This window comes from Chrysochloris asiatica, unplaced genomic scaffold (genome assembly GCF_000296735.1).
Source record: "Chrysochloris asiatica unplaced genomic scaffold, ChrAsi1.0 scaffold00214, whole genome shotgun sequence".
In the NCBI taxonomy this organism is placed as follows: Eukaryota; Metazoa; Chordata; class Mammalia; order Afrosoricida; family Chrysochloridae; genus Chrysochloris; species Chrysochloris asiatica.
In genome coordinates, this window is record NW_006408732.1 from 3,306,443 (window position 1) to 3,316,339 (window position 9,897).

Here is a 9,897-nt window from a genome sequence, read left to right on the forward strand (position 1 = left end):
CATCTTGGCCTCCAAGGAGCACTCTGGCTGCACTTCTTCCAAAATGGATCTATTGGTTCTTTTGGCAGCCCATGGCACTTTCAATATTCTTCTCCAACATCATAACTCAAAAGCATCGGTTCTTCTATGGTCTTTCTTATTCACTGTCCAGATTTAGCACACATATGAGGTTATTGAAAATACCATGGCTTGGGCCAGGAGCACCTTAGTCCTCAAGCTGACATCTTTGCTCTTCAACACTTTAAAAAGGTGTTGTACAGCAGATTTGCCTAATGCAATACGTCGTTTGATTTCTTGACTGCTGCTTCCATGAGTGTTGATAGTTGATCCAAGAAGAATGAAGTCCTGATAACTTCAATCTTTTCTCCATTGTGGATAGAATTAAAGTGAAATCCTTAACAACTTCAATCCTTTCTCTATTTATCATTATTTTTTTTATTGGGCCAGATGTAAGGATATTTGTTTTCTTTTCACTGAGGTGCAATCCATATTGAAGACTGTCTTCATTGATCTTCATCAATAAGTGCTTCAAATCCTCTTCACTTTCAGCAAATAATGTTGTGTCATTTGCATGTCACAGGTTAATGAGCCTTCCTCCAATCCTAATGCCACTTTCTTCTTCATATAGTCCAACTTCTTGGATTATTTGCTCAGCAAATTGAACAAATATGGTGAAAGGATACAACCCAGATGCACATCTTTCCTGATTTTAAACCATGCAGTTTTCCATTGTTCTGTTTGAATAACTGTCTCTTGTTCTATATACAGGTTCTGCATGAGCACAGTTACATGTTCTGCAATTTCCCATTCTTTGCAATGTTACCCATTGTTTGTTATGATCCACACAGTTGAATTACTTTGCATGGTTGATAAAATACAAGTTAATGTCTTTCTGGCATTCTCTGCTTTCAGTCAAGATCCACCCAACTTTAGCAATGATATCCCTCACTCCCTGTCCATTGAATCCAGTTTGAATTTCTAGCAACTCTCTGTCAATGTACTGCTGCCACTTTTTGGTTTTGAAATGATCTTCAACAAAACTTTACTTGGATGTGACATTAAAGATATTGGTCAGTGATTTTCTCATCCCATTGGGTCACCTTTCTTTGGAATGAACAAAGATGTAGATCTTTTTAAATTGCTTGACCAGCCGTCTTCCAGATATCTTGGCATAGACCAACAATGCTTCCATTGTTGTATCAATTTGTTGGAACATTTCAGTTAATATTCTGTCAATGCCTGCAGGCTTGCTTTTTGTTAACACCTTCTGTGCAGTGTGAACTTCTTCCTTCAACACCGTTGCTTCTTGATCATATGCAACCTCCTGAAATGTTTGAATGTCAGCCAGTTCTCTTTGGTACAGTGATACTTGGTTCTGTGTTTTCCTTCCATCTTCTTTTGATGCTTCCTGTATCATTCAATATGTAATCATGTTGCTTTAGTAGTGGTGGTGGTGGTTTGGTGCTGTCAAGTTCATTCAGACTCATAGTGATCTATCTTATGCATAACAACCCAAACACTTTCTGCACCTGCACAATCCCCACAATCGTTATATTTTAGCCCATTGCTGTTGTCACTGTGTCAATCCAACTCATTGGGGGTATTCCTGTTTTTTTACTGACCCTCCACTTTACCAAGCATAATGTCCTTCTATAGTTACTGATCACCCCTGACAACATAGCCAAAACATAAGACATAAAGTCTCCCATCATTGCTTCCAAGGCACAACTCAACCACATTTCTTCCAATACAGATTTGTTCATTATTCTGGAAGAACAAGATATAGTCAGTATTCTTTGCCAATACTGTAATTTAAATGCATCGATTCTTTCCTGGTCTCCCTTATTCACTGTCCAGCTTTTCCGTGCAAATGAGAGGATTGAAAAATGCCACAGTTTATATCAGGTGCACCTTAGTCCTCAAAGTGACATCTTTGCTCTTTAACACTTTAAAGAGGTCTTTTGCGCAGCTTTGTCCATTGCAATATGTTGTTTGATTTCTTGATTGTTGCTTCCAGAAGTGCAAATAGTGGCTCTAAGCAAAATGAAGTCTTTGACAGTTTCAACCTTTTCTCCATTTATCTTCATGCTATTTATTGGTACGTGGTAAGGATTTCTGTTTTCTTACATTGAGATGCAACTCATACTGAAGTCTGTGATCTTTCGTCTTCATCTCTAAGTATTTTAACTCCTCTTCACTTTCAACAAGCAAGAGTTAGCAAGATGGAAACATTACCTTCACAAGTGTCTAGACCTAGATGTAGGATATATGGAAAAAACATAGCTTCACATTTTGAAATTTTTGTTTAATAAAAGTTTCTATAATTTTTAAACAATACTTTTTGACTTGCCTTCATATATTTATAAAGCACATGGGGGTATACTTACAGAGACTACCTAGACATATCCAAACATCTTTCAGGATTGATTTACTGGGTTGAAAGACTTGGGACTACAGTTTCATGGGACAACACAGTAATTAGCATAACATAGGAGTCATATTTGCACAGTTAGTTAGGTGTTGGGCTGCTAACCACATGGTCAGTTGTTCAAGCTCAGGAGCTTCTCTGAAGGAGAAAAATGAAACTGTCTGGTCCTGTAAAGATTTACCTTTTCAGAAATTCTATATAGGGGCACTGTGAGTCAAATTGACTTCATAGCAGTGGGTTTTGGGTGTCTTAGTCAATAAAGATAATGTTCTATATCCTACTTTGGTGAGTAGCATCTGGGGTCTTAAAAGCATCTGCTGATCTTAATGAAGCAGTTTACCACCTCAAACATGCCCATGTACCCTGGAACTGCCATCCATGAACCAAGTAGCCTTCTGTTGGTCAGTAGAAAGTTGTTCATAGGGCACTGACCATGTAGCAGTTGGCTACGGCAGCATCTCAGGTGGTTTCAGGGTAGGATCTAGAGGAAAGAGATTATCTGCTAATGGATACAATAGGCGCCACCCTGCATCCTCCCATGACTTGTTCCTATCTGAATTATTTCCATTTTATAATGGAACTATTTAGGGCACTGCCTTCCTTATTCGAGTGTTTCTCCAACATCACTCAAGACATTATGGGTATCTCAGGTCTCGATGACTTCATGTCCTTCTGTCATTGAGGTTGTTTTAATGAAAGCCCATAGCAGATAAGTAATTGCCTTTTAGAGTCCTGGTGTGGCACCATGGCTAATGTGCTAGACTGCAAGGTCAGTTTGAACCACAAAGTCGGTGGTTCAAGCTCACCAGCTGCTCCTTGGAAAACCCATACAGGGTCGCTATGAGTCACACTCGACAACAACAACAATTGCCTTTCAAATTACATACAATGTGTTGCAGAATCTGAAATATTTTCTCATCCATTATCCCAGTGGTTTTTGTAGGGTAGTATTCTCAAGTATTTGCCATAAACTCCAGTCTGCCTAAGCATATGAGGCAGACAACTCCAAGATCATGTCTAAATGTGGATCATAAAGGCCTTAAACCAAGGAGAGTGAGACCATATTCTGTATCTCAGACATAGCCTGCTTTTGTTCAAGCCCTCATTAGAATACAGTTTTATTCCAAGTGGTTTTATGGAGAAGAGCTAGTAGTATTCCCAGATGTGAAAATTTTGTACTCCAAACTCCAAATAAACCAAACAAATGTTGGGTCTTCTGATTAGTTTTGGGGGTAGGTAGCAACAGCAACTTATTCTTGGTTGACAGGATAATGTCACAGGTGGTTCCAGCCTAAGTTATTCCCAAGAATTTGTTTGGGCAGAGCCCTGCATTTTTGCTGGACCAGCCTCTATTCATCATGTGGGCCACCACTGTTTTCAAATCTGCTTTATCCTGTTCTTCTATATTTGATATTAACATAATATCTCAATGTAATGTATCACTGCACTTGAGATCTGTACCAAGTTCAAGTCTCTTCTAGCCATACTACAACAGTAATCTGACAAATTCAAAGAACTCTGAGACAACGTGCTGAAAGTATATCGAGATCTTTCCCACATGAAAGCAAACTATGACCGGCTCTTTTATGAAATTGGGATCAAGAAAAAGGCATTTGCAAGATCAATCACTGAGTGCCAGTCTCCTTTACCCTCCTGTATTTTCTGCACTGTTGCTACCATGCTTGAAATAGCTGAATCCACCTGTACCATTACTTTACATAGACTTGAATTGTCTACTGTTAGCCTCTAGGAGCCATCTGATTTTTTTACGTGCCATCAGAACAAATATACAGAAACTTTGTTGGCACTAACACTTCAGGCTTTAGCATGTCTTTAATCAAAGCAATAATCTTTTGCTCACCAGGTATCCTATACTTTCAAATTAACAATCTGAGTGGCAATTCTAATGGCTCCCATTTAGCATGTCCAATCAATATTGGCAAGGGTATACTTACACACCTTCCATTTGACAATATGAAGTAGAGGGAATATTCCCTAATTAGACATAGTATCCACACCAATAATACACTCAGGTAAGGCAGATGCAACTACTTCATACAAGATCTGTTTAAATCTTCTAGTTCTCATCCAAAGTTTCACCTTAGCCCCATCAACCATTGCATCCCCATATCCCTTGAGTCTAACCTTGTTGTGAAGTGATGTCAAGTCGATTCTGACTCATAGCAACCCTGTATAGGGTTTCCAAGGAACAGCTGGTAGGCTTGAACTGCCAACATTGTGGTTTGCAGTCCAGTGTTGGTCCTATAGTGCCACACCAGACGTCCATCTAAACTTAGGTCCCTCTAATATTTTATTGGCTGATTTGGGGATTACAGTACAATGGGTTCCTGTGTCCAGGAACCCGAAGAAAGACTTCCCAATCCTTGGGCCATTTAACCCATACATGTGAATATTGCTTTGGGCCCCCTACTGGGGGCTAGACCAGAAGAACTTAACCTCCTTGTCAATCCTGATCTTGATCAGCTAGCTGAATCTCTGCTCCAAATGGTCCCAGGTAAGAATTCCCAACATTAAATTCCTCCTGGCTAAAATGAATAGAAAGGACTTGTTTAGGCCTCTTGAACATTGGGAGAGCGAGCAGTGGAAAAAGTTTCCCTTGGTCTATCTAACTTCCTGTAGTACTGTATTATAACCTTTGTAACAATTCCATCAATATCTGCTCTAATCATCCCATTTCTCAGTAACCATCTAAAAATCTCTCTCCTACTGGGGTAAGTTTTTTCCCCAATTGCCTCTTCCCATTCTATGAGTTATGATTATGTTTCTTGTATCTGTAAAACTCATGCAGGGAAATTGTACCAACACATTTGACACAGCTTCTTAGATTGTTGCTGTGTTTCACAGTAGAAAGGTTACATGAGGTTTCCACATAGAAAAAGGGCTCCCTTAATTACCATCTATGCCATAATCTGTGTAAGGGACATACTCACTGAATTCATGATGTGGTTCACTGTCAAGCCATTCCAACACTGCTTCTATAAACAGTATATTACAGTGCTCCATTGAATATTTAGAGAGGGAGAGGGGCAAATTTTTTTCTCTAAACAGATCTTATTTCAAATTTTATCCAGTCCACCAGGCTTACCGTTTCCTCTAGGTTCATCTGCAGTGTAAATGGATCTAGCATTTGTTGCTGTTCCATAGTGAGTTGTGGATCTTGCACCAACTCAAACAAGCTCTTCCATTCTGTAGCATTCAAAACTAGACATTGTCCCTAACTTAGTGACTATCACAATCCATTTAGTAATGGTTCTTCAGGGAGGTGACAATACCAATTGCCAAACTGAAATAATTTCTTACACTATACCCCCTCGTATCAAAAATGTCTTGGTTTTGCCCATTCCCTTCTTGGAATACTATCTAAGTGACCAGTGGTCAGAGAGATATTTCCTGTTGTTCTTACCCAGTTTTTCCTTTCAGAGTCAGGCCTGAGAAAATGGTCATAGCTCTGATTTAACCATTTCTGGGCTTGGTAGTGCTACTATCACCCCCACATTCTTTTTCTTTCCATTGCACCTACTACTGAACACAAAGTCCAAGAAATTGTGTCTCTCTGTTTCAAGGAAATGTATGTCTCCAACACTTGCCTATCAGTTTGTCATACTGTAGTGGCTTGCATGTTGCTGTGATGTTGGAAGGTATGTCACCAGTATTTTAAATACCAGAAGGGTCACCCATGATGGAAAAGTTTCAGCTGAGCTTCCAGACTAAGTAAGTAAACTAGGAAGAAGGAGAGACAGACTACATCCCAATAGTTACTGAGAACCTTATGAAAAGCAGTGGAACACTGTTGGATAGCATCAGGATATTGGTTATTGAAACATGATGAAGAGCACCAGCATATTCTCATATATAGTGCCAGAAAATGAGCCTCTCAGAATGGAAAGCACTCAAAATGTGATTGGGTAAGAGCTGCCTCCTCAAAGTAGAGATGACCGTGATAACTTGAAAAGAGTAAAGCTTTAAGAACCTTCATTTGCTGATAGGATACAATTCAAAATTAATAATTGGAGCACAGAATGTACAAAGTGTGAATCTAGGAAAATTAGAATTTCTCAAAAATAAAATGTAACACATAAACATTGGAAAAAGTACAGCCAAAATGCTCCTTAGAAATCAGGATGGGCAGACTTCATCTCTCATTCTTTGGACTCATTTGGGACTGAGAAGGACATCATGCTCAGTAAACTGCAGGGTCAGTGAAAAAGAGGAAGACCGCCCCCAAGGAGATGGATTTGCACAGTGAGTATTATCAGTTCACTTAATAATAATTGTTGTTGTTGTGAAGTCCCGTCAAGTAGGTTGTGACCCATAGTGACCCTGTATAGGGTTTCCAAGGAGCAGCTGGTGAGCTTGAACTGCCGACCTTGCAGTTCAAGTGGCTTTGCAGTCTGGCACATTAACCCACAGTGCCAGATTAGTTCACCTAATTCTCCATTGGCTTTCAGGTCTAAAGATAGATTCTGCTGCTTCTCCTTCAGAGCTCTGTCTGCATGATCTTCTTAGGTTTCCTCTGTTGGTCCATCCTTTCTGCTCTCACTCCAGAAACAGTGGGTTCTCCCAAGGCTCAAGTCTCACTCCTGGTGACTCTATTTGCCTGCATGTCTGCAATCACTTCAACTTAACGCATCCCACCAGTGCCTTGATTTTTAGCTGCTGCCAAATCCTCACTGCTGAATGGTTTCAGTCTTACAGCTGCTGCACAGCATGGGTTAAGGAAGACAGAAAATCACAAAGCACATAGGAACATAACAAAGCATGAAAATTAGGTCAGTAAGGGTGAAGCGTTTATTCAGATGTGCAATTCTGCCCTCTCACTTTGACCCTGCTTTGGCATATTCTCTAGTTTTTAGCTGTTAGGCAGAAGCAGTTAGTCAACTGCCAGCTTCTGGTCTGGAAGCCCCCTGAGCAATCACGTTGGATTTAACGGCATCATCACTTCTTTGCTTTATCAAGATAGTCTTACCCTCCAACTCCCTCACATGATGATCCCATGTAGTAGAGTAGAGCTGTACTCCATAGGGTTTCCAAGATTGTGAGATTTTCAGTAGATTGCCAGACCTTTCTTCTGCATCACTCTCTAGGTAGATTTGAATGACCAACTTGCTGTAAATAGCCTGGTGCCTTACCATTTGTGCTATCCAGGATTCCTTGTCCTACCATCCAAACCAAAGCCAAACTTACTGCTGTCAAGTCAACACCCAACACATAATTACTCTATAAAATAGGGTGAAACTGCTCCATAGGATTTCTGAGGTTATCAATCTTTACTGGAACAGATAAACTCATCTTTCTCTGGAGGAGTGACTCATGGGTTTAAGCCGCTGACCTTGTGCCAATGCTTAACCCACTGTGTCACCAGGCATCCTTTGTCCTACACTTGTTGTGAAGTGCCTTCATAGTACCCATATGCATAATAGAGTGACACACTGCCCCATCCTGCATTATCCTCACAATCGTGTTTGAGCCCATTGTTGCTGCCTTTACGTCAATCTATCTTACGCGGGGGTCTTCCTCTTTTTTACTTACCCTCCACTTTTTCAAGCATGATATCCTTCTCCAGGGACTGGTCCCTCCTGACAATATGTCTAAACTACAGGAGATGGAGTCTCGACATCCTTGCATCTAAGGAATATTCTAGCTGTACTTTTTCCAGGACAGATTTGTTTGTTCTTTTGGCAGTTCCCGGAACTTTCAATATTCTTTGTTGTTGTTAAGTGCTGTTGAGTGGGTTCCTGCCCATAGCACCCCTATATGTTTCAGAAGAGCACTTGGTGGGTTTGAACTGTCAACCTTGTGGTTCCCAGTACAGTGCTTATCCTAAAACTCTACACCAGAAGACAATATTCTTTACTAACACCTTAATTTAACTGCATCCATTCTTCTAAGGTCTTCCCTATTCATTGTCTAGCTTTCACATGCACATGCGGCTATTGAAAATTCTGGGGCTTGTGTCAGGCAAATCTCAGTCCTCAAATTGGTATCTTTGCTCTTGAATGCTTTTAAGAGGTCTTAAGCAGTAAATTTGCTGAATACAAGAGGTCCTTAGATTTTTCCACTGTTATTTCTAAGTGATGATTGAGGTGCAAACAAAATAAAGACTTTGACAGCTTCAATCTTTTCTCTGTATGTTGTTGTTGTTAAGTGCCGTCGAGTCGGTTCCGACCCATAGCGACCCTGTACAGGGTTTCCAAGGGTGTAAATCTTTACGAGAGTAGAAAGCCTCATCTTTCTCCCGCGGAGCGGCTGGTAGTTTCGAACCGCTGACCTTAAGGTTCGCAGCCCGATTCGTAACCACTACGCTACCAGAGCTCCTTTTTCTCCATATAGCATGACGTTATTCACTAATATAGTTGTGAGGATTTTTGCTTTCTTTACAGTGAAATGCAATCCATACTGAAGGTTGTAGTCTTCAACCTTCATCAGTAAGTATTTTAAGTCCTCATCCTTTCCAACAAGCAAAATTGTGCCATCTGCATATCACAGATTGTTAATGAGTTTCCCTCCAATCCTAATGCCATGTTCTTCTTCATATAATCCAGTTTCTTGGATGATTTGCTCAGGATACATATTGAATAAGTATGGTGAAAGAATACTACCCTGATAAACACCTTTTCTCATTTTAAGTAATTCCATATTGCTTTGGTAGCATAGTGGTTACGAATCGGGCTGCTAACCTCAGGGTCAACAGTTTGAAACTACCAGCTGTTCCACAGGAGAAAGATGAGGCTTTCTGCTTCCATAAAGATTTACAACCACGGAAACACCGTACAGGGTCGCTATGAGTCAGATGACTCTACGGCACATAACAACAACAACATACTGCCTTGTTCTGTTTGAATGACTATTTCTTGGTCTATGTACAGGTTCTTCGTGAGAACAATTAAGTGTTCTGGAATACCAATTCTTCACAATATTATTCAAGCTTGTCATGATTCATGTAGTTGAAAGACTTTGCAAGTTAATAAACTACAAGTAAATACATCTCTGGTATTTTCTGCTTTCAGCCCCAATCCATCTGATATTAGTGATGATATCCCTAGTTCCATGTCCTCTTTTGAAACCAGCTTGAATTTCTGACAGTTCCCCATAAATGTTCTCTTTCAGCTGCTTTTAAAATATAAGTTAGCAAAATTTTACTCGCATGTAATATTGATAATATTTTTTGATGATTTATGCATTCTGTTGGGTCACCTGTCTTTGGAATAGGTACAAATATGGATCTCCTGTAATCATTTGGTCAGGTAGCAGTCTTCCAAAGTTTTTGGCATACATGATAAGGACCTCTAATTTTATTTGTTGGTGCATAAATTTTAATGATTGTGGTACTAAGTGGTCTTCCTGGTAGGCATATGGATATTATTCTACCACAGACATTGCTATACTTCAAGACAGATCTTGAAATTTTTTTTGGATGATGAATCCTATGCCATTCCTCTTGAATTTGT